This window comes from Lissotriton vulgaris, chromosome 11 (assembly GCF_964263255.1).
Source record: "Lissotriton vulgaris chromosome 11, aLisVul1.2, whole genome shotgun sequence".
Lineage (NCBI taxonomy): Eukaryota > Metazoa > Chordata > Amphibia > Caudata > Salamandridae > Lissotriton > Lissotriton vulgaris.
In genome coordinates, this window is record NC_141699.1 from 487,855,304 (window position 1) to 487,881,862 (window position 26,559).

Consider the following 26,559-nt stretch of genomic DNA (forward strand, 5'->3'; position numbering starts at 1 on the left):
ATGATCCAGACATAATCCGTAAGTTCCCGAAGCTATTCACTGGGCTCGGAAAGATGAACAAATGTCAGATCCGTCTACACATCAACGATCAAGTGCGCCCTGTAGCTCAACACCCTCGACGAGTGCCTTTTCATCTTCAGCAAGCGGTGGAAGATGAGATTCAGGAGTCTTTGCAAACTGAAATTATTGAAAAAACAGATGGTCCCACGCCATGGGTGTCACCAGTCGTCATCGTCCCAAAGAAAGGCACTCCGGACAAGGTGCGCTTGTGTGTGGACATGAGACTTCCCAACACTGCCATATAGAGAGAGCGTCACCCAGGACCCCATCTAAGTGACATGATAGCCGCCCTGAATGGAGCCCGAGTATTTTCTAAGCTTGACTTAAATAAAGGCTATCACCAGCTGGAACTCCATGAGACATCAAGGTATATAACCACTTTTGCTACCCACTTAGGTCTGTTTAGATACAAGAGACTGAGTTTTGGCATTTCATCAGCAGCCGAAATATTTCAGGAAATGATTCGTTAGACCATCAGACACATACCCAACTCGCTGAATTACAGTGATGACATTTTGGTATATGGGTCGAATACACAGGAGCATGACAAGGCGCTAGATCGAGTATGCCATGCCCTTCTAGAGGCCAACCTGACCCTAAATAAGGACAAATGTGAGTTCCACCAATCCACTCTCAAGTTCTTTGGCCATGTGTTCTCGGGAGCGGGCATGAGGCCTGACCCAGAAAAAGTGACTGCACTCAATGCTACCAAGAGTCCTCAAGATGTTAGTGACATTTGTTCATTTCTGGGCATGGCGAGCTATTGTGCCAGATACATAAAAGACTACGCCACTATCAGTCATCCATTGAGAACCCTCACTAAGCAAGGCCAACCGTTTGTGTGGAGCCCCCAATGTGAGAGGGCCTTTCGGGAAATCAAACAGGCTGTTAAGGCTGCGGACAACCTGGCATACTTTAGCCCCAAGAGGAAGACTGAAATAACGGTGGATGCCAGTCCAGAGGGTCTGGGTGCCTTCTTAGCCCAGTACGACAAAGACACTGATCAACGGCACATCGTGGCCTATGCCAGTCGCAGCTTATCTGAAACTGAAAGGGCCTATTCTCAGCCAGAAAAGGAGAGCCTCGCAGTCGTCTGGGCTTGCGAGCACTTTCATGTCTTCATATATGGTAAACATTTCACCATGATAACGGACCACCAGGCGTTGGTCACCATATTTGGCAACCCCAATGCCAAGATGCCACCTAGAATCGAACGATGGGGCCTGCGCTTACAGGAATACACATACACAATCATACACAAACCGGGGAAAGGGGAGAACCCTGCGGACTATATGTCCCGACACCCTCAGGCATCCCAGGCCTCGCTTCCGTCAATAGCTGAAGAATACATACACTTTGTAGTAGGATTAGCCCGACCTCCAGCCATTCCATTACAGGCAATTTAGGAAGCTACTGCCCAAGATAACATTCTTCAGAAAGTGATGCGCCGACTGCGCTCCCATAGATGGAGGCATGACAGTGAGGAAGAGAAGAACGATCCTCAGGTCCGCCAAGAAATGCAAGCGTTCAGGCACATCAGTGATGAGCTATCTGCCACCTCGGAGGGGCTCCTCCTGAGAGACCATCGGATTGACATCCCAAGGCAGCTACGACAAGGAGTCATTAACCTGGCTTATGAAGGCCACAGGGGAGTGGTTGCAACCAAAAGAAATCTGTGTGAGCGAGTCTGGTTCCTGCTGCTTGATTCCATGGTGGAGGCCACCCTCAAGGACTGCCCCCAGTGTCAACTAGTTAGCCATGGAACACCCCCAGCCCCGCTTCAAATGACTAAGTTACCCAGTGGGATATGGCAAGAACTAGCCATGGACTTTTACAGACTTCTCCAATCCGGCAAGTATGTGGTGGCCATCATGGATGAGCACTCGAGGTCCGATAGCCCAATTCGTGCCATCCACTAATGCCACTTGCACAATTGCAGTGCTTGATGAGGTGTTTGCCGCATGGGGTGTCCCCAAGGAACTCAAAACAGACAATGGTCCTCCTTTCAATGGCCAGGAGTTTCGCAAGTTTGCAAGACACCTTAACTTTAGACATCGAAAGGTCACGACTCTGTGGCCACAGGCTAATGGCACCATTGAGCGGTTCATGGCGACTCTGAAGAAAACGTTCAAGCAAGCCACGCTCGAAAAGAAAGACTTGCAAGTTGCCTTCAACGAAGTCCTGCGAGCATACAGAACTACACCACATGCCACCAATGGGAAAATGCCCAGCCACTCCTATGCTGGGGCGACCCATCAGAACAAGGATTCCGACGTGGGAAGGTGCTCTGCGACCAGTGTCTCCGACACATGTCCACCAAGAAGTGGCCCTGGCTGATCAAACCAGTAAGAACAAAATGAAATCGTATGCGGACACTCAAAGGAGAGCCAAGTCTCCTTCATTACAGACAGGGGACTGTGTGGTAGTCAAACAAGAACAATCCCAAAAAACAGATTGCAGGTTCAAAGACGAACCCTTGGCTGTCACCCAACAAAAGGGCACCATGGTCACGGCGGCGTCCGAAAATAGAAGGATCACCCGGAATGTGTCTCATTTTCAAAAGTGCACGCCTGGCATGAAAGAGGCGCTTGAACAGGATGGATATCCGCCAGAAACACAAGGACCCAATCAAACGGGCACTGCCCAGAGACCTGATCAGAGGACTGAAGCTGAATTGGATGATGGTGGCATGAATCTGCGACCTAGAAGGAACATTCACAGGCCTCAGAGACTGATTGAAGAACTCTAATAAAGTCAGTTCATTCTTTTGTTAAAAAAGGGGGAGATGTTATGTTTTGAGCATTCTAGTAGTTGGGAGTGGGCGGAGTCATGGGGTGGAGGAAGAGGAGGAGCACCAGCAGGAAAGGGGCAGTTAGAGTAGGGACAGGGACGAGTAAGGAGTGTGCCAATAAAGCTTCATAAATCTCAAGTAAGTGTCTGTCATTATTGCCTGCACGACACTACACCACCCATTTTGGATTGCGGTCTTTTATCCCCACAATGCACTGTTTCCTGTATTCCTCACAAGACAATTTCTCATCTCCATCCTACAGGAATTTTCCTTCATACAACAACTTTACCCTAGTTTCCTGATCCTGATGTACTGGCTACAGTCATAGCTTGGGTGTTGTTTTACATTTTGTAAGTAAACGATGCACATTTCGATTAGCCTTTCTCTGCAAGAAAAGTCAGTGTATACAAATGCAATTATTTTCCAAAAGTACCTTATGATCACAGCAGTGCTGTCACATTAAAACATTTCTTATGAATGAGAACCAATTAGCATATTTGATGACATAACAGGAAATGATTACATGCATACTTTGCAATCATTGAGACACAAACAGTGAAATCAGTGAATTGGTAAAGCAACCGATATAAAATAAATAGTATAACACTAAAACCTCACTAATGTAGGAAGTGACTGACAATAGTAGTCGGTCACAACTTCAAAGTGTCTTTTTCAAGCAAATGAAAAGATCTGTAAGGTTTCTTCACAAGATCCCTCCACAGCTTCAAGGAATAACTCTGCACAAAACAGATCTCTAAACAGAGGTACATTTAGAGGTCAATTAAATATCCTCTGTCCCCTCCAGCTGTGACATGTAGCCTATTGTGAGTGAGAACTCAACCAGACATCCACATGTGTGGGGCTCAGTAACAATGAATGAGGCTTGACGTCTCTGTAACAGTGTTTACTGCCTCTTTCACAGTCCCATACTAGGCTTTTAAAATGTTTTTATTACATCCATGTCCCTAGTTGGTGATCAATGGGTCTCCTCCAGCAATTTGTTAATACCTTATCTACAGAGCGCAATATAAATCAAGACCACCCTACAGTGTATGTTTTTGGTCCTTCCTTTTGTTGTGCACCATCTCAAAGCAGCGTAAAGCAAAGAGAATATTAGACCTTGTGCTGTATTATGTAGAGTAAAAAATGTGTGCAGAGAGATGACCAGCGAGACTGCAAATTATGGTGCTGCCCTTTGCTTTCCGTTTTTTTTGCAAGATGCAGTGAGAGTTTGTTTCTCTGTTCCTCGGTCACTTAGAAACATTTGTTGTAAAAAGTGTCCTTCTTCCAACTGCCCCTAGAAACTGCTGCCGTCAAACCCAAGCATTCCAGAAATTCTTGTAAGACAAGCATTCCTGGTAACTAAGCAAAACAAAATGTATATTGTAATTGTGTGAATCACACTAAATTCACTGGGATAGCAACATGTCATTGACATAGTCAAGTGTCTCCAGCAGAGTTCCTTAGGTAGCTCTGAAGAGTCTGAGTGTCAAGCATGTCCCTTTTGGTTAGCACCATCAAACACCGGCTGTCAGACCCCATTCAGGCATGGAAAAATGGGGGCGGGGGTCTCAGGCATGCAGGGCTACTGGCCATAACCGTGGGTGTTGAGATCATATTCCCCTGGCGTCCTGCGGTCAGTTCTACTATAGCTCTGCAGACTGAACCTAGTACACCTTTTCTGCACTTGACTCCTGGTAGCAAAGGCAAGCAGTGAAAGGCTTTGCATAGAGGTGATCTTGACTACAAGAGCGCAGAACTCCACAGTCAAATATCAGACAGAATAATGTACTGTCCAGGTGAGTGCTTATCTTAGGATAAAGAAAGTGTTTAAATGTCAGAGGATAATGAAACAATCCTCATTTCAGTGGGGTCTGGGGTTCAGTTGTTGACTTGTGATCTCAACTATGTTTCCCAGTTAAGTATTACACCAGCTACTACACCCTTTATGCATTCTCTGAAGCTCTACCGATATTTACAGTGATTTTCACAAAAGTACTGGTATGGGCATAGATTATACACAGGTGCAGTTCACTAGTGATTACTGCATGCAATAATTCATAGATCAGTTCAAACATCTTGTGAGAAGTTGGCCTGATATATGATGTTCACTAGTTCTAGTGACCACCATGTATCAGTCCAAACAACCCTTATGATGATTTGTTGTAAGTCAACCTTATAGACCAGCTATCCTAGTGGTAGCGTGGACAAATCAGTCTTAGGCTAAACTCTGTAAAGGCATGTGAAGCAAGCTGTTTTACCATATACACTCTCCTTGAATACCAAATGAAAGGACACCACACAGATATATATTGAAAATATATATATATATTTATTTACCTATCCTAATCCACTCTCTCTAGGCTGTCTTGCTCTAGCAAGTTTCTCTGGGGCCAGGGCAACTTCTAATTCTTGCTTCTGGATCTTAAGCTCAGCCTCTCTCATTTTGGCCTCATGTTCCCTCCTCTGAGGGGTTGTCATCCTCCTTCTGGAGTGACCATGAGAACCTCTAGAAGCATGGGAGGTGTCAGAGTCACCTGAGGGATTCCTTCGCCTCCTAGACTCCTGGTTAAGTCCACCTGGGGGTCTGAGTGGGTTGGACCCAGTATCAGTCCCAAATAGGCTTAAGTTAGCCTGGCTAAGCCTCCTGGCTGGCACCTGACTATTTCTACCCTCTTCAGAATCACTGTAATCATCTTCTTCCTCATCAATCAATTAAGCAACAATAATTTCTGATGGGAAAAATATTTTTTTTCTAAAGAAGTTGTCATTTTTGGAACTGATTCAGAGTACGATAGATTAACAAGCATTGGCACTGACTATAAACCTTCCTTGCATTTCTCTGTAATACGCATAGCAGGCACAGGGTAGCGCAAATAATCCATGTTTAAAAAATTGAAAGTAGAAAATGACTCATCCACTTCACCAACAATGTTAATGCCACTAGGCCCTATGCTCAAAAAAAGCTAGTAAATCTGCACCCACAGATCAACTTCTACAAGTGAGTTCTAATTTACTACTTTTGTAATTCTGATCAGAATCATCATGGAAAGCTGCACCTGGTGCAAGTTTCCATGAGGATTCCATTGGGAATAGCGTGATTCCAACATTTTGTTTCCCTCCTCTCTCTAAGGTGTAGCAGAGAACTCAGTGCCGACGGAATGGATGCAAATGAATCTCCTACCATTTCCAGCGTGGTAATGGGTTAGATCATAGTTTCGGAATTACCAAAAAACTCTATGTTTTTGGGTGTTTTTGAAGAAGCAATGGCATTAGCCTTATCAAAGCAAAACCAAAGGGGATGATGGACGGAGGGTTGAACATTGCAAGCTCTCACCCCCAGTCAACTGATCTGGGTTTAATCAATCATCATTATTTAGCTCACTCCGCCACCCTAGTTCAGACATGGCCATATGCAAATCAGTTGGACCCTGTGCCTCATTGGAACAGTCCAGCCCGAACTGCCAAGCCATGTCTTCCCTGGACCGGAAACAAGCATTATCATACCCTTTAAAATCTTTTCTTAATTGTATATAGTTGCAATAATTATTAATTATAAGATAATGTTTAAAGAGCCCACTGCTGAAAACAATGCATTAGCAGAGTTAAGCTGTAACCTCAAAGGAGAGAGTTATGAAATCATTTAAAGTGGTGAACCTAGAAGACATACACAGTAAAATATTACATAGCAGATACATTAGACATAGGGACAGTATTTTTCTTGCATTTTTAGAAAGCGTCCCTGTACATCCTCACAACATGTTATCATGATAGCAAAGTAAAACAAATTAACAGCTCTATGCCAAGTAGGGAAAATCGCTGTGCCTTTTATGTGACAAAGTGCCTGATTTAGAACTGGGCGGACAGGTTTTTCAATCACAATAATGACTGATATCCCATCCACCGAAATATAAATCTCATAGGATGTAATGGAATTTATATTTCAGCAGGCAAGATGTCTGTCACCTTTAAAAAAAAATGTATTCTTTTTCTTAGCCATAAGTATAATACATTACAGAAAAAAGGGTACAAAAAAAACCCAATAACAGAAAGTAGAGCATACAAAGCACAAAGGAAATAAAGAAATTGCATCAATCAAGACTTAATACAATTACCACAAATGTACGGAAAAGACAACATCAGCCGGACTAATAACACGATTTAAAAAAAAAGAGAAATTAATCAGGGAAAGACTAATACAAAAATCCAGAAAAGCAATAGATTATTAGTCACACTGGAGGCTAGGCCACACCCTTTTACATTTTAACCAAGATCGCTGACCTCTAGCTTTGGCTAATGCTAATTCCATTTCATATATTTTTCTAAGTAAGATCCAAAATTCATTGATACTTGGCCTTGTATTTTGAATCCATACTCGAGCTATACATAAACGAGCACATGCAATGGCAATTGAAACTAATAGTCTCGTATAACTGCCCATGTCTCGTATTACCCCTAAAACTACTTCCTTCTCTGCGATCTGGACATCATGGCCGACCAATATTGTAAGTACAGAAGTTACCCCTGTCCAGAATATATTTAACCTTGCACATGTGACAAACATATGTCTTAGGTCTGCAGCATACCCTTGGCATTTTGGACAAAGTCATTTGGCTGATGGTTGGGTCGTAGCCATTTGGAAATAAGCTTAGGAGTATAATACAGCATAAATACTATCCTATGTTGTAGAAGTTTCAAATTAAAAGATGTTAGAGCTGTGTCAATAGTATTCAATGAATCCTGTATTTCCTCATTTGTTATATCGGTTTGGAAAATCTAACTTAATTTTGCTGCTACCTGTATACCGTCATCACTAGGGGTTGCTAGTAATTTCTGATAGACTGTACCAATAGTTCCTTGGCCTGAGGTCTGAAAGAGTATAGATAGTACTTCAGAGCGACTCACCACCTCTAATATCCTCTGACCCCATAGAAAATAGTCCCTTACTTAAAATAGCAGCCCAAACTCGTCTTTCAAGGCTAAAAACGATCGAAACCCTTGTCCATCAAAAGCTGACTAAGTTGAGAAATACCCTTGCGCTGCCAGCATCTACCAATATGATCAAAAAATATGTCAGGCAAGATGGGATTGCCCCACAACATTGTATATGGATGTAGCACTGGCAAAGAGTATTCATTACAGATATCTTGTCATATCCTAGTGATGTCTCTAATTATCTTAAACCTGACCCATTTGTAGTAGTTAGGGTCAGCCGTTTTGTAAAGCAGCAACCCAGTATTTGGTCCACAGGCCAGTTGGTATGAAAACCAAGCAGTCCCAGTATCAGGCCAACTGAGTAAGCTTCGGCTTCGACCAACAAATGCCAGCCAAAAATAAAGTTTCAAATCTGAAAGCTTAAAACCACCTTTTTTATAAGGTAGTTTGTATACCGAAGAGCTCTCCTTACACGTCTAATGCCCCATATGAGGCTACCTATGGCACTATCTAGGCACTTAAAAAATGTCTACGGAACCCTTAAAGGCATTGTACGATATAAATACGAAATTGTTGGAAGAATATTCATTTTCACTATGTTGTACCTCCCGTATATACTAAAGGGAGCCGATGCCAACTGCGTAGTTTTGCCATAACAGTTTTAATCAGTGGTTCATAGTTCAGAGAGACCACATCATCCACTCAGCTACTAAGACAGACTCCCCGATATGATGCTGGTGTTGTAATCCCTAATATTGGTGGTGACGTTTCAGGTTGAAAATTTAAAATTGTCTGGGTCTTATTCAGATTTAATTTGTAGCCGGAGAAAGAGCTAAAACCCTGTGCCTCTTGTTTGATTTTGACTATGGCTTCTACTGGCTAGAGGAAAAGATAGCGATGTTGCCCACATACGCTGTTAATTTTAGTTTTGACCACTGAGAGATACTGGAGATATTCTAACGTTTTGCAACAAATGCCTTATAAAAGGCTCAATATAGAGAGCGAACAATAATGGGGATAGCAAACAACCCTGGCGTGTACCGCTTCAAACAGCGAAATGGGCTGAAGCGAGGCCGTTCAGCTTATCTGCTGCTATCGGGTTGCTATACAGTTTCTAAACAGCAGAGATGAACCTTTGACCAAGGCCAAATGATGACATAGTCGGCCATAGTGCTCCCCAAGTAACTCAGTCAAAGGCCTTCTCGGCATCCAGCATCAACATCCCTATATGTTGATCTAATTGACCAGAGACATCAACTGCAGCAATAGCTGTATTAATATGTGGCTGCCGTGTCTCTACCTGGGACAAAACCATGCTGATGAATAATAGGAGCCAACCGAGAGACAAGAATTTTAGAGAAAATGTTAGCATCGGCATTGATCAATGATATAGGACGATACACGCTCATGTCCTCTACTGATTTATCCTTCGTAGGAAATACTTTAATGTTCATTATATTCCAAGAGAAAGGGGCCTCTTCCCCTTGAATAATATTGTTAAATAGTGTGAAAAAGACAGGTGCCATAATATCTTAAAAAAGCTTATAGAATTCCAACGGGATAGTGTTCTCACCAACAGCCTTGCCTGCTGTTAGGGTGCTGATCGCTTCCTCAACCTCCCAGAGTTCAATATCTTTTTGCAGAGACTCATAGTCCAATGAATTCAGAACAGGTAGTGCACTCTCCTGTATATAATCCAGGGTGGTTTGTTTGCTAAAGGATGTTGATTCGCCATATTAATCAGCATAAAGGAGTCTAAATTGTTCAACTATATCCACTGACCGAGTGTAGGATAGACCATCTGCTCCTTTTATTGATTTGAGACAAGATCTGGCCTTTTGGTCAGCGATCTGAGTGGCTAACAAGCTGCCAACCCTTTCCTCATATTTATATTGCTTGAATTTATACTTGTGGTAATTGGCAGCTACTTTGTCCATAAACCCTCTATTAAGTTTAGCTCTTACTTCTACAAGCCGCCAATATATTAGTTGTTCCGCTGCATCTGTTAGAGCAATAGCTCTTGCGTGTTGCTGCTTCGAATCTGAATAACACCTATGTTCCTCCTTGACCTCCCAAGTAGAATGACGATTCTGCATTAAGGTATACTGTAACGTGGCCCCTCTTACATAGGCATTTAAAGAATCCCATACCACTGCAGTGGACACAGTGCCCCTATTATTCTCTAGGTTTTCTCCTAATGTACCTCACATGAATTTCACAAAATCTCAATCACTGAGGAGATGTCTGGGAATTGAAAATTCCCTATATGGTTCTTTATCCCCCCGCTGGATCTGCACAGTAACATCACTGAATTGTGGTATGTAATTTTGGGACAGACCTCTATAGATGCTTTTCCCAACTTAGTTCTATTTATAAAAATCATGTTGATTCAAGCATCTTGTTTATGCAGGGATGAATAAAACGTGTACCCTGGAATAGATGGAAATAATCTCCTCCAAGCATCCTCCAGTCGATGTATATGGAGAAGTTCTAGGACAGCGGCCCAAGTCCTGCCCATTCTAACCTGAGTTGCAGTGTTAGTGGTGCCGATCTTCTTATCAAGGATACAATTAAAATCCCCCATGACTATCAACTTGCCAGCCCACTCCAATAGTTCAGAGCATAAATGATAGAGCACCTCGGGCAATCAGTATTAGGACCGTAAACCGCACATATCGTAGTCTTACGCCCAAAAATCAACAGTTGGGCAATTGCCCATCTCCCTTTAGAGTCAGGCAGTATACGTAAAACTGTTGCTCTACAATTCTTAGATTTTAGTATGGCTTCCCCTCGAATAGGGACAGCCTGTGAGGTACAAACAAGTAAATCAAAACCAAGCTGTTTTAGCTGTCATCTATCTTTGAAAGCTAACTGTGTCACAGTAAGGCCCAATATATGAGGTTTCAATACGCGAAGCTCCTCCATTACTAGTCAGCACTTTCTGGGCTGATTGAGCCCCACTACGTTCCAACACATATATTTAAAATCAGGCATTAAACTGTATCTGTAAGGTTGATTCAGTCACCTCCCCCCTTGTTCCATAGTCCTTTCCCTTTTGTGCTTCCAGTGATATTTTAACTAAAATGTGGCTATTTAATCCTCTTCTTCCCCATCCCGCTCCACCAGGTTGACCGATGACGGCCAGCTACTATTCTCTGCCTATCACACACCCTTTCGAAAACTCCCCTGTACCTGCGAAAAGGAATCACCCCCTTCCTCTGCTGTCCCTAACCGACAAGCATTAAAAATACGCCTCCTCCCCCTCCACACCCCTGACCTCCGCCAAACCCCAACCCCTTCCTCCCCCAGTAAATGTGAAAAGTGGCCAAACAAATGAAAAGCAAAAGAGAAAAACAGATGCCTAGAGTGAGTACAAAGGTACTTATCACTATTACCCCAAGACATGCCACCTTTACTTATAGAATAATTTACTGGAATCGGACTGCCATTTTGCTAATGCTTGTTTAGCATCCTGCTCAGCGAAGAAAAAGTGCAACTGATCATCTTTAATAATCTTAAGACGAGCTGGCTCCTGCAAAAACACTTCTGAGCACACTGCTTTAAAAGGGACAATTAGTTGCTGCAACCTCCAATGTTTGTCCATTGTAGATTTCCACAGCTCAAAGAGGGCAAATATAGATATAGTGTCCAGCCTAACAGGAGCGGATGGACATGCCTTTAAATAGATTGTCTAACTTAGCATAAAATTGCCCCAAAACTCCAATATTGGCAGTGAATAACTTGACTTGGCTTGCCTCCCACAAGGAATAGTCAGAGGCAATCTATGTGTGTCCATATCTCAGTTCGCTAGGTCTGGGAATGCTTGCTGAAAGAGGCTAACAATATAGGCCCGAGGATCAGAGCCTTCCCTTCCTTCAGATATACTAAAGATACTTAGATTCTGGTGCAGTTGACGATTCTCCAGATCTTCAATCTTAGCCTGCATAGACATCATTTGAGATTCATGGGCCTTAGTTAATTTCACGGTATAAGTATTAGCCTCTTCCACTGCTGAAACACAGTCCTGTATGACAGTGACCTCAGAGGAAAGTTGAGTGACCTTGGAGATGACATCCGTCAGTGCTTGTTTTATCTCTCTGCTGTCTGTCTTAGCCTGTAAGAAGTATTCTTGAGCTTTCACTCTCTGAGTAACTAACGCCTGCAGAATTGTGGACAGTGACGTCGCCTCACAATCAACCGGTTGCAGGCTCTTTGTAGAGTTTCTCAATTCTAACGAGGCCAAAGGGGAAGGTACTGAACCACGAGCCTGGTCCAACGATGTAGAGGGAACCACAGGTGCAGATGTTTCTGCTGGTGCTGGAGACCTGACTAAAGATAGAACTGGGGGCTGTGAGATCCTCCATTTAATCTGCCTGATATCCTGTCTGGACCATCGGGACTCTCAGTTTGAGTTGGTGGAAAACCGAGATTGGATGCAGGTACTGATTATTTAGCTTCAACTCTGACTCCGGTTGCCGTTATTACAGTTTCCGTATTGCTGGGGTTAAATAGCCTTCAAATGAGGGCCTTCACATCGCCCTTGGAAGCCACCCATTTCCGCAGGGAGCTGACCCCAGGGGATGTATGACGTTACAACGCATACTTTTACTCCGCATACCATTACAACGCGGTATTCACAACGCATACCACTACAACGCATAGCGCTTTGGGGTGCTGGATAGTGGTAAGTATAATTTACTATTCTAACTCCAGTCCCCGTGGACCCTAGGGAAGGTGTTGGATAGTAAATTAAACTTACCTCTTATCCTAGAGCGCCCCCCAGCGCCATGCGTTGTAATGGTATGCGTTGTAATGCCTGCGTTGTAATGGTAGTGCGTTGTAAAAAATGCGTTGTAACAGGTGAATACCGACCCCAGGGCCAGTCTTTGTGCTGTTTGCCATAGAATCTTTAAGCCATCCCAGTGCTGCAGTAACTTGAGGTTTAGCTCCACCACCATGGCCCTTGCCTCCTTTAGCTACTCTAGTGATTTTAGGGCCTTTCGCCTTTGTGCCTTTCCCCCCAACTGGGGTATTAATTTTCGGAATATTAGGTTCCCCTGCCTCGCCAGTACAGCTAGTCGGCTGGTTCGCTGATTTGTATGCCCTGCCCTGTGGGTGACTGATTTGTGAACTTTCCACACATTGCATAGGTTCAGATTACACAGTATCTAAGGATAAATCAGTATTTCAGGCATTGTTGGTCTGTGAATCCATGGGACCTAATTTTGATTGTTCCAATGAATCAGCTGTCTCATTGCTAAAAAAGTTTCCATCCGCTGCACCTACGTTGATTAACCCATACTGCAGCTGTGTCGAGATCTCAACAGTTTCCTTGAGAACATCAAAGCTGAGTACACGCAATGGTGGTGTGTCAGAGGGACTGGTTCCAAAATTACAGTGAGTCTCCCTGCTCATAATAGTATCTTTATCCATGTTTTCCATGTTATTAGCCATATTGGCCTGATCCCTAACAGTGAGTTTGTTGATTTTGCAGGCTTCTTGATGTTCTGAGACTGAGGGCGGCAATAACAAAGTTGAGCAGTTTACAGGTCCATCCTCATCTTCCCAGCTCTCCTGGACTGCTGCATTGAGCAGCAATCCAGCCTCTGTTCCAGATCGCAGCAACCGGAGGATCCGTTTTCCTAGCTGGGAGCCACAGCCGAGCGCTACATCGGAAGCAGGCAGCGGATCTGCGGCCCGGCGCCTCCGCCACCACCTCCATCACCCCGGTTCCCCAAGACTGGGGTGGCGTAGAGGGCAAAAGACAGATGGATTTAACCCAGATCCTTTGACTGGGGGAGAATGTTTGCATTGTCGGCATTCCATCCATCATTTGTTTGCTGTAACACTTTTCGCCCTAAGTGGTATGGGTATGCCCAGACGTGGGTCCCTTGCTCACTGTGTCATTGAATTAAAGCTAGCCTGGCTGAAGAAGGGTGACATACCCTGAAACCCAGACCTCATAGCTCTCCTGAGGCGGAAGCCGGGAGATAGATTATTGCATCACCAGCGCTTTGCCTGAAATGTATTACTTGTGTTGTTTTACTCTACTTTGCGCTGCCAAGCTTTTAATTTTTAACAAAAACACTGCCCACTGAAAAGCGCTGCAAAGCCATTGATAATAGACCCAGAAATCGCCTCATACTCAGCCGATTGAGGTACTGAGTGAGAGGCGGCATTTCAGCGGCCATATTGGGCGTATACACATTCCCAGTGCTCTAGCACTCGAGGCTCCTGCATAAAAGCAGAGAAATACTTCTGCTCGCAAGACCTCATAGCTCTCCTGAGGCGGAAGCTGGGAGATAGATTATTGCATCACCAGCGCTTTGCCTGAAATTTATTACTTGTGTTGTTTTACTCTACTTTGCGCCGCCAAGCTTTTAATTTTTAACAAAAACACTGCCCACTGAAAAGCGCTGCAAAGCCATTGATAATAGACCCAGAAATCGCCCCATACTCAGCCGATTGAGGTGCTGAGTGAGAGGCGGCATTTCAGCGGCCATATTGGGCGTATACACAGCCCCAGCGCTCTAGCACTCGAGGCTCCTGCATAAAAGCATACGGTGACACCTCCGGGCAGCGGACGCGATCAGCGGGCGCGCCGGAAGCGGGCCGAAGTCGAGCCTAAGTCCAGCTTGTCTGCGCCCTTCGCGCCAAGGACGGGCTGGGGGCTGCGCCACCTGTCAAAAATACTGCCAGGTCAGATGTCCAGAGAAAATTTAGTGTCTTTTAACCCTAGTTCTATGCAATGTAATCATGCTATAGAAGTCGATAAATGGCTAGGACCTATCACCTGTATTGTATGCAAACAAACTTTACAACCCTATGTTAAGCACACCCCGAAAATCACATATAAGACCATCAATGGTGGACTATTTAATGCACGTTCCATGTGCAAGAATGCATTACACATATATGATTTAATTTCAGAGAATAATTTGGACTGCCTCATGATCACGGAAACGTGGCTGAGAGAATGGTCCAATCCAGACATCACATGTGCACTACCACCCGGCTATAGGATACAAAGACTGGACAGACCCTTACAAAGAGGAGGGGGGATTGCTATTATACACCGAGAGACCCTCACATGTAGCATCTATGAACTACCTGACATCAAAGGAGCTGAAAGTCTAGCCTTTAACCTACAGGCCCATGACTCCTCCACGTTCTCGGGAGCATTAATTTAACGCCCACCAGGTCAAGTGAATCACTTTCTGGAAAGTATGGGGGAAGTACTCACCACATTGACGCTTAAGGCAGCTAACTTCACTTTACTGGGAGATGTAAATCTTCATCTTGACAACATGATTGACCCAAATGTACAATGCTTCAAAGACATTATGCATGTGCTAGGGCTTACAATTCTTACGAATGACCCCACACACATAGCGGGCCACGTATTAGACTGTGTCTGCTCTAATCTTAATACGATCAAAGTATCCACTCCCCTGCCCCAAACCTGGACCGACCATAAATTTATCGCATTTCATCTCAAAACGGAAGAAACTAACATTACAAAATTAAACAGAATTAAAAATTAGAAACCAACTCCATGTTGGACTAAAATCATTGAGCACCCGGACTTACCAAACTGGGTTAAAGAGAACAAACCATTGATAACTGGTAATGCGGCTAGTGACAACCTCAGCTATGAAAAATGGATGAGATCCATAAGGGAGAAACTGACCTCTGGAGGAGCTAACAAATCTAAATTTAAACAAGGGAAAAGTTCAGCCCCTTGGTACACTAATGAATTAAAAGACATATTACGTACAGTACGCAAACTGGAACGTAAATGGCGTAAGCACTACAATAGTGATGACCAGGACAATTTTAAAACAGCAAGACGGAATTACCATGCACAAATTAAACGCACCAAAATAAATTACTTTACAAATAAGATAGAAGCCTCTCAGAACAATCAAAAGGAAATATTTTGCGTTGTTAAGAGTTTTCGAAATCCAAAATTTCTATCTCAGGAAATACCCCCGTCACAGACTTTCTGCAATGAGATTGCAGATTATTTTGAACTAAAAATTGTCAACATTACGAGAAATTTTGCAGTCATCCCTTTAAATAATGAAAACATAGCTCTAGAGAATAATTCCGGGATAACTAGATGGAATACTTTTACTACAATTGATCTGGCAGACACCTCGCAAACTATGTCAAAAATTAAATCCGGCTCGCCACTCGACCCCTGTCCCCCCGCACTGGTTCATGCAATCAAGGATGAGGTGAATCCCATGATTAACGCCATTGTCAATGCATCATTCCAATCGGGAGAAGTCCCCAGTACATGGAAAACTGCGATTGTAAAACCATTGCAAAAAAAGATCCTACATGACCCATCTGTCCTAACTAATCTGAGACCCATTTCACAACTCCCCGCTCTATGTAAATGTGCTGAAACCCTGGTCAATAAACAACTTTCAATATTCTTAGAGGAAAACAACATCCTACATCCAAATCAGGCAGGTTTCGGAGCTAACCACTCTACAGAATCAGCACTATTGTCAACAACAGAAACCATAAGAGCTGCACTAGATCAAGGGAGGAAGGCAGTTCTAATCCTCCTTGATCTATCTGCTGCATTTGACACGGTGTCCCATGCCATTCTATTACATCGCTTGGTTGAAGCTGGCATAGAGGGCACCGTGTTGAACTGGTTTAAAAACTTTCTGTTACATAGAAAACAGATAATTAGGTTAGGACAGTTCCACTCGGAGGAGAAGGAGATTGGTTCAGGGGTGCCTCAGGGCTCAAGTCTGAGCCCCACTTTATTCAATCTTTACATGGCACCCCTGATCAATCTAATTGCGTCCTATAATGTGAGCACAGTTGCATACGCAGACGACACTCAACTGGTCCTAGTTCTGGATGATGATACAGATAGGGCCGAACAGGTTCTGAAAGAGTGTCTGACTGCGACTTTCAACTGGATGCATGATAACCATCTTAAATGCAACTCTGCTAAAACAGAGATCCTACCATTCGGAAAAAACAATCTCTTCTCTCCACACACTTGTTGGCCATCGGATACGGAAGCTCCCCCAAACACCATCAGTGCAACTCGAAACTTGGGCATAAAATTCGACGACATGCTATCCTTCAAACAACAAACTAAGGAAGTAGCTGCAGTTTGTTTTAACATCATTAAAGGCCTACGCACATTTTTTGACTACCTGCCTCTGCCTGCCCTCCGCACAGTAGCAATTGCTTTAATTACATCAAGAATTGACTATTGTAATAGTCTGTATGCAGGGGTGGCAAAATCTACCCTGCATAAATTACAGATGGTTTCCAAATGCGACGGCCCGGCTGGTTCTGAGATGGCCCAGAAGATCATCAGCGTCAGCCGCCTTGGACACGTTGCACTGGCTTCCCATCCAGAAACGTATATTATTCAAAATCCTCGTGATTACATTTAGAGGCTATCATAAGCGCGGCCCAAAATATCTGTCCAATAAATTTCACAGATACAACCAAAATAGAGAACTCAGGTCAGCCACAGCCAATTTAATGTCTGTCCCCAAGTTCAGACTGGCCACCAAGGGCGGAAAATCACTGGCAGTTCTAGGAGCCAAAGCCTGGAACATACTTCCAGTTCACCTCCGATTAACTGCATCAGAACAAATTTTTAAAAAATCCTTAAAAACCTGGATTTATGGATTGGCCGAATCAAAGTGTAAAACCCTTGTCTAAACTGCTTACAACACCTACAGTTCAGCTAAAAACATCTGACAATCTATTAGCAATGAAGTCGCAGCGCCAAGATGCTCCCTGGAGTGATGGTGCGCTATATAAAAAACCCCAAACATCAAACATAAAACCGGTCCCAGGATGCTTGTTTCCGGTCCAGAGAGGACCTAACCTGGCAGTTCGGTCTGGACTGTTCCCATGAGGCAATTCTGTCCATCATTTGTTTGCTGTAACACTTTTTGCCCTAAGTGGTATGGGTAGGTCCAGACGTGGATCTCTTGCTCACTGTGCCACTGGATTCAAGCTAGCCTGGCTGAAGAAGGGTGACATACCCTGAAACCAGTACCAGGATGCTTTTTCCCGGTCCAGGGAGGGCCTGGCCTGGCAGTTAGGTCTGGACTGTTCCCATGAGGCACAGGGTCAAGACTCATTTGTAAATGGATGGGTCCAAACTGGGGGTGGCATAGTGGGCAAAGGAACAATGGATTTAACCCAGATCTTTTGCCTAGGGGAGAATGTTAACATTGTCAACATTCCGTCAATCATTTGTTTGCTGTAACACTTTTCACCCTAAGTGGTATGGGTATGCCCAGAAGTGGGTCCCTTGCTCACTGTGCTACAGGATTCAAGCTAGCCTGGCTGAATAAGAGGGACATACCCTGAAACCGGTCCCAGGATGCTTGTTTCCGGTCCAGGGAGGACCTGGCCTGGCAGTTCGGTCTGGACTGTTCCCATGAGGCGCAGGGTCAAAATTGATTTGCAAATGGCTGGGTCCAAACTGGGGTGGCGGAGTGGGCAAAAGAACAATGGATTTAACCCAGACATTTTGACTGGGGGAGAATGTTTGCATTGTCAGCATTCCGTCCATCATTTGTTTGCTGTAACACTTTTCGCCCTAAGAGGTATGGGTAGGCCAAGACGTAGGTCCCTTGCTCACTGTGCCACTGGATTCAAGCTAACCTGGCTGAAGAAGGGTGACATACCCTGAAACTGTCCCAGGATGCTTGTTTCCGGTCCAGGGAGGACCTGGCCTAGCAGTTCGGCCTGGACTATTCCCATGAGGCGCGGGGTCAAGGCTGATTTGCAAATGGCTGGGTCCAAACTGGGGTGGCGTAGTGGGCAAAAGAATGATGGATTTAACCCAGATCGTTTGAGTGGAGGAGAATGTTTCATTGCCAGCATTCTATCCATCATTTGTTTGCTGTAACGCATTGAGCACCTCTGCCATCTCAAGACCCGGAATGGAGGTCTCCAACCCACAGGATAGGAGCCATCCAGCCACTGTTCCAGAGCGCAGCAACCGGAGGATCGGTTTTCTTTCCTGGGAGCCACAGCCGAGCTCTACATCGGAAGCAGGCAGCGGATCTGCAGCCCTGGTGCCGCCACTGCCACCTCCATCACTCCGGTTCCCCAAGACTTACCCGGCTTCAGCGGGTGCTTTTGTGCAGCAGCGTCCCCTCGTGGTCCGCTGCGGGCCATTCTTTCCTCTTGCACCACCGTCAGTCTCTGCCTGCTGCTTTAGTCCGGGAACAAGTTCCTGTAATCAAAGGGCAGCGGCAGCTGTAGCCATAACAAAAACCACTTCGCCGCTCGCCCAGCAAAGATATAGTTCTGCAATTGCCCGATCCAGCACATTGACTGTATGTGCCACTGCTTGCTTTCTTCAAATTTCTGAATTGTAGCTATAAGTACATTTTTATGCGGAGGCAAGGGGTATCAGCGGTTGCACCGGGATCCGTTAGGAGTGCTACAGGAGGCGTCCTCTAGTGTCGAGTCAATCCGCCATCTTCCCTTTTCCAGATAAGTCATGTGATTGATTTGTGTCAAGCGTATTTCTCAATTAGGATATCATCACCTTTGTGACAGAATAGCCCGTCCACCAAGTTCTAAATCAGGCCCAAAGATAGGCATCAAACACCAAGCAGCACTTAACATGCTATTGTGCCAGCAAAGTAAGTACTTCAAATAATACAAATAGTGACCTAATTTCAAGCTACATGTCATTTTGCATCTGCATTTAAACAAAAGGCTACATGATTCTCTATAATTTTCGATACTTTTTTTTGATGTACTGATGACGGGAACTTGCATGACAGACAACTAAAGGTGTCTGTTTTGAGACCTAAAAGCGAAGTTATACAAACACTACTCGATTGAATGAGACTATTGGATTACAGCAACTCTTATTAGTACTGAATGCCTATTATCAAGAACATTATCTTACAATTAATTTAAAAATAACAAGATTATTGCTTTTAGCTGCTGGGAAAAGGGTGGGGTCCACTGAAATAGAAGCCATTATCACTCCAATTTTTTTAAAAATTGGAAATTTTGTGTGCTTTAGTTGAGTTTTTTGGCAAAGTCAAAACTCTCACATTCTATAAGGGTAGTACACAGGACTTATCCTGGCCAATTAAGGAATTCAACAAAAAACAAAAAGTCAAAGGAAGAGAACAATTGAGAAGCACTAGGATACAATCAACTCTCCTTAGTATTGGATTCCATCCACAGTGGAGAGTTTTAGCTCTTCCATGAGGAACTGCAACATTCAACAACCTCTGCCACAATTATCAGTATGCAGCAGAGCAGCATTTGAAATATCCACCATCCAAGTTTCTTGGAAAACTCATACTTCTTCATTCATGAAACAGAGTACATCAGAGTGAAGGCAGAACTTAATTCTGGTTTTATTTAGAACATTCTGCATATAGAGTACATCAGTGCACTTGTCACCAGTGCATTGGCAAGGCAAGCTAACACCTCTGGTGATTGACGCTCACAGTGAAGTGTCTTCTACTGCTAAATGTGTCACTATAGTTGTTTCTGCTGATGGAGTAGTAGAACACATTGTCAACCTGAACATAGATTATTATTGTCTCCCTGGAGTATAGTTAGCCCCTTGGTTCAAAAGGAGCTTTTACACCTCCGAATACGTGGTTAGATTCAGTAGGTGACCAGAATGTTTCTTTAAAAGCAATGTCATTAATGCATGTTTTAAAGCATTCAGCACTGATCCTTGTAGCAAAGAGGCATTTAGAATTTCTATTTTAAATGGGTCTTTAATTGTGGAAGCAGTACATGTTTTTGTTAGTTTGAAAGCTTTATTAAACAGAAATATACTACGTAAACCACCATTACAGAAGTGAATGATATTTGCAGGAAAATAGGGCAACTAATAAATGAAAACAATAGAGTTACAAACCCCAAAAAGGGGAAAAAACGATACCAATAAAACACGCTTTTATGGGTATTTTAACATAGCGGGAAGGGAAGGGGAAGAAAAAGGAGAAAGAAAGGAAAAAAGGCAACCTAGAGTATAAAATCAATACATATAATTACCAATTTACAGTGGAAAGAAGTGAGAACCATAAAACTATTCAGGGAACATGTCTGGAAAGGTAATCAGTCAAAGGTAACCATAATAAGTCTCTTTTAATTAACAATGGAACAATTGTAGCATAGGCACGGTCAAGTCTGTGGTGATGACAAAGCAAATTCCAACAAGCGTTATATACAATCTTTGAAGTACCTTTCCAATTGGTAGTAATTATTTGAAATGAAATTGCTATAAAGAGGTCAATACATTTACGAACATTGCGTTTAACATTCCCCTAAAAAATATGTACAATGACAAAGGGAACATCAGCAGACAGAATAGTATTAAGTGTGGACCAAATATGAGACCAAAGTGATTTGACCAGGGGGCAGTGAAAAAACATGTGGAGGAGATCACTATTATCACATGAGCAAGACCAACACTTGTTTGAATCTATTAATTTAAACTTATGTAAGTCAGAAGGTGTAAAAAAGAGCCTAATGTAAAAAATAGAAAGTCTGTGTAGTACTAGCCGAGCGAGAAACTGTGTGTATTTTAGACCAAATAGAGTCCCAAACTTGTAGTGGACATTCCTGGGCTAAGTCTGCTTCCCATAGAAGCTCAAGTTTAGATTTAAGCCTCTCAGTGGGGGAGTGTGATAATATCTTGTAAATGGCTGAAGCTCTAAAGGGAATAGTAAAGTCTGGTGGATAAATAATGGGAGTGATGATATTAGAAGAGGGAATGTTTTGGAAAAGAAGAGAAGATAAGATATGAGTAAGTGAGAGAAAATGCGCAGAGTGTGTATTGGAAAGGTTAAAGGAGTCGCACAGATCCTGGAAAGATCTTAAGGTGTTATCTTTAAGAAAATGATCATAGGTAATAATTCCTTTATCAATCCATTCTTTCCAGAAAAGCGCTCTATTATTGATCTTGAAAAGTTTATTGTACCAAATCGGAAGTCAGTGTATGAAGGGTAGAAGAAGAGAGGTAAGAGCGAAAAAGAAAAAGTGTTAACGCCTTAGAATGTTTAAAAACAGGAGTAATGAATCTCTTTGGGGGTTGAGATAAGCGAGTAGCTGTAAGGAATGAAAAGGGAGCAAGGAGAAGGAGAAGAATCGGTAAGGAAAGACCAAATCGGCTTAAGTGTGAAGGCTGAGTGAAAACGAGAGATATTAGGAAAGTTGACTCCACCAAGATTCTTGGGTTGCTGGAGACGAGAAAGAGAAACCCTAGCTTTACGATTACTCCATAAAAATTTCGTTAAGATACGATTAATGCTTTTGGATTAGAAATCAACTTTCACAAGTAAGTTTGTTTGGGGCATTACAGTTGCTGTTCTGCAGAAAAACGAGTTTTGCAAAACTGAAAGCACTCAGCAGGTGCAAAAGTTCACTCCTCATTATTAACCATTCCCTGTAGTGCTTCCTGAGGGGCCCCTCCAGAGTTCAGTTGCCTAAGTTTGTTTGGGGCATTACAGTTGCTGTTCTGCAGAAAAACGAGTTTTGCAAAACTGAGAGCACTCAGCAGGTGCAAAAGTTCAAAGTCATCATTAGTAACCATTCCCTGTAGTGCTTCCTGAGGGGCCCCTCCAGAGTTCAGTTGCCTACTTGCAACTATTCTATGACCCTGCTATGACCCTCATAGAAGGCTCACAGAATAGCTACAAGTAGGCCACAAAGGTCCTGGGAAAAAAAATTGCACTGCAACAGAAAGCAAATTACAGATAAGGAAGCAGGTGCCAGACAGGAAGTTTAAATTCAGTGACACATTAATCAACCCCAAATTAATTCATGTCAGTTGAAGCAGGGCAGGTGTGCTTGCTTTTCCCCCCATAATCTACAGTGATGAATCAGAGGGTGGCAGTGATGTATCAGAGGGTGGCATGGGTGAATCAGAGGGTGGCAAAGCCGCGACCGTTGCGAGCCGACTAGTAAGTTCGCAATTGCGAACTGGTACAAAACCCTTGCGAACTGGCAGAAACCCTTGCGAACACACAAAAAAAAAAGAATCCGCAAATTCGCGAGAATTCGTGGATTTTGCAGATTGCGAGTTCGCAAATACGCAAATTCGCGAACGCCAGATTCGCAAAAATTGCCCATGCTTAATCCCCTCTCCCCTTGCCTCCCGGTGGTGGGAGGCGTGACCTCCCGGCATCCAATGATTACGCGGGGGTGTGCGCCACATCACCGGTTGGCCGGCGCCCGATCCCTGACCCGGAAGGCGTTGTGCAGACTTTCAGGTCTGAGGGGCGGGCGGCGAGGGCCGGGGGCGTCCCGCCCTCTCCCCGCGTCCCCGGGAATAAAGGAGGGGGAGCGCTCAGGTGGCCCTTCTTGTTGCCTGGACGCTCCCCCACACTGGTCGTGCCTCGCGCTTGGGGCCTCCTAATTGTCTGTTCTTATCTTTCAGGTCAAGGATTGCCGCTGGAGTGTGTGTGAGCGCGACATTAGAAGCAGACAGTCTGAGCGTGGATTGTACGTGCCAGAGCTTTCATCTGACATTCCGGATTACAGTCAGTGGTTGGAGTACGGGACGTAGAACACGCAGGACGTCGATGGTAAGAGGAGAGCGGGGGGCTCACATTTCATTGCTTCTTGTGGCCACCGGGTGGGTCTACGTTGGAGTTTGGCCACCCTTAACAATCGGACTAGCCGGTGTGTTGCGGTCGCAGTTGCATGGTGCCCACAGCCCCCTGCGTATCCTCTGTCTGGTGAAGGTACAAGGTGCATGGGTTGCGAATCCGGGCAGTAAGAGTGTTGGACAGTCTGCAGCAAAATGCCGGGAGCTAAGGGGGCTAAGGGGACAAAAATAGAGATGATGATGCAAGCCATGATGCGTAGAAAGAATGCCATTGGATTGATGATATTGCGGGCCCACAAGGTAGGCCCAAACGGCAGATTACGGCGCCTTTGTCAAAGGGGGATTCCGACTCCTCATCTAAAAGGAGCAAGGCAAAGCGATCTAGGCGCAGCGGACCCGCTCCTGCACCTATGGCTGTTCCCACTACCCCCGAGCCGGTCATCCCGGCTCCCACGGTACCGGCTCCTGCTTTGCCATCGGGGGCCCCTCCTGTGAGGCCGGCCCCACCTGCCCCTGTTTGGCCGCTTCCGTTGGCCCCCGTGCCAGCACCCATAGGGCCCCCCGCCGGTGGTGCCGGCAGCAGTGCCGGATTCTGAAGCTCCAATCCCGCCCGAGCTAACAGTGCAGATAGCGGCTATACTCCCTTGGCTGCAGAAGGGAGGTGTGTTGCCCTAAACGTTGGATCATACCGCTGAGGCGGCTAAGATGGTGGAAAAAATTAGGGCGGCAACAGTTGCTGGTGGGGCTGCGGGCTCCTCTTCTCCTTCTTCTGCAGGTGTGAATACCGCCCAACCGAACGGAAGCGACGGTGGACCGGCTCCAGTGTCCGGTAATGGTAAGGAGGTGGCTTTGCCTCTCTTGTGGGACGGTTCAATCCTGTCTAGGAGCGAGGATTTAGCACAACATGTTTCTCGGGCTGTAAAGGAAATGATTTTGGCGGGAAAGTATATTTATATTTTTTCTCTGTTATTGTGAGGAAATAGAAATTTTATGGTCAGGAATGTTCCCTAACGTGTACCCCACCGTCTCCATGTACGAGCTTAAAGTGCATGTAACTTCCCTCCTGTGCCAGCTATGAAGACGCAAATACATTTGCGTCCAACGTTAACATGTCCTCTTTCAGATCCACCCTGAATGGGTCGGATATTCCGTTCCTAAGTATGCCTTGCCACCGTCTTTGTATGGTGCACTTTCTGTATTCCTGGCTCTGTGTGAGCTAGACCCCGATTTCTGTCATCGAGCCTTTTCTTTTTTACAAAGTCATCTCTGCCTCCTGAAACTGCAACGTGGGATGCCCCCATGAACTCTGTCCTACTCCCTGCGAGGCGAGCGGGGCCTGGCTCGGCCTGCTTGCCTGCCAAAGACAGTATTTTACCTTCACGTTATCAGCATAGCCAAGCTCAGCTTCCCGAAAACACATTCCAGTCTAGCAGGGTAGATAAACAACCCCTCAGCTGCAGGGCAGAGGGCCCGGCCTTTCTGTCTCCATGCAAGTAATTCATAGCTCCCGTTACCATGGTAGGCCCATGGCCCCCTCGCTTTACACACAGACACGTAGGCACATATGCACGCATTCATAGTCAGTATAGGATAGCCTCTGCCCAAGAGACCTTTCCTTCTAGATAATATGGTTCCCAAACATCAGATATCAGATATGATATAGGAACGAGTTGATCTGACATGCCAGACTTCTGTCTCTTTCCTCTAGTGTAAATGTCAAGTCCCCTGCACCCTCCAGCTTCACGTCAATCACACGTCATGCAGCTGCGCGCGCATCCAGACCCCAGATTTCTGCTGACATTGCAAGATTCTGCTATGTACCCACCCACTTGTGACACTTTCATGTGACGTTTCTAGCACACACCCCTGTGTACGCCCTAGTTCACGCCTTCTGATTACGTATTGCTAACACGTGTGTGTTCTTATCTCATTTCTCTCAGCTGTTACGCCTTCTGTATTGGTTACCATTCTGTACATTAACTATAAATGTTGTGTTTTGTCAAAAAAGTATGCTCTATCCCTTCCTGAACCCCAGCGGTGTCAGGAACATGATATCCGGTTCAGAACCATTCCTTTTTAAGGAATAAAACCCCTCAGAACTCTAACACCACGGACTCTGTCTCTTTCTTTCCGACTGAGTTATTTTATAGTACTTACCTGTATAGAAATTAGGACGGTAATTAAATATTTACCACATTAATTTGGCGCCCGAACAGGGACCCCTCCCCCACCCCACGCGCCGGTAGGTGCGTTTCAGCCTTTGCCCCCTGCCACAGTCAAGACGGACAATTACGCGTACCCGCAGGATTTCCTGTATCTCCCTCAGGCCTACGGAGGTGACGGAGACTGCGATCAGCACCCAGACGAGGCGGTGAGGAGTGCGGAGGATCCCGACCAGAGCCTAGCCGAAAGAAGCAAGGTCCGAGGTGTCAAGAGGCCCACCAGTTCCGAAGTATTCACGTATCGAGTCGAGTCGAGTCCAGTCCGGTCCAGTCCAGTCGAGTTGTCCGAGGCCTTCCGTTCCCTGCTTCCCGGTGAGTACCGTTGCTGGGGACGCATCTAGACGGGTGCATTATTATGTATCCGGTAAAGACGGGTTTGGGTACACAAACACGGTCTGCACTGTTTTAGACAGTGTATCTGTACTGTTTAGCAGTATATCAAGTACTCAAGGGTTCGATTTTTGTTCTCGTTTTCTGGAGTTCAGGGGTAGTCCATATGTGTTCAAAATGTTTCATGTGATTAATGTCGTGGTATGAGTGACTGTTTTGATGTACATTATTGTGTTTTTGTATATTAACTGTGTTCGAGTTAGAGTAAGTAACAAGTATCGAGTATCAAGTACCAAGCAACAGGATGCCATTATTCAATAAATTAAGACAGTTAGGAACTAGGAAAGGGATACTAGAGGAAGCGATTCCTGTCCCACCTAGGGACACTCCCGGAAATTTTATGTACCATAAACATGGCCTAGATGCCATACTGTATCTAGATTTATGGGCCGATTATACCAAGCACCTAGAAGAGAAACATAGGTGGCCTGTTACAGGGACATGGGATGCCGAGTGCATCATGAGAGTAGAGGAAGCACTATGGAAAAAGAAAGCCAGACAATCTCAGAAAGACGCCATAGAATTGTGGCGTAAAGAATCGCATAAACCTGCAGAAAAAG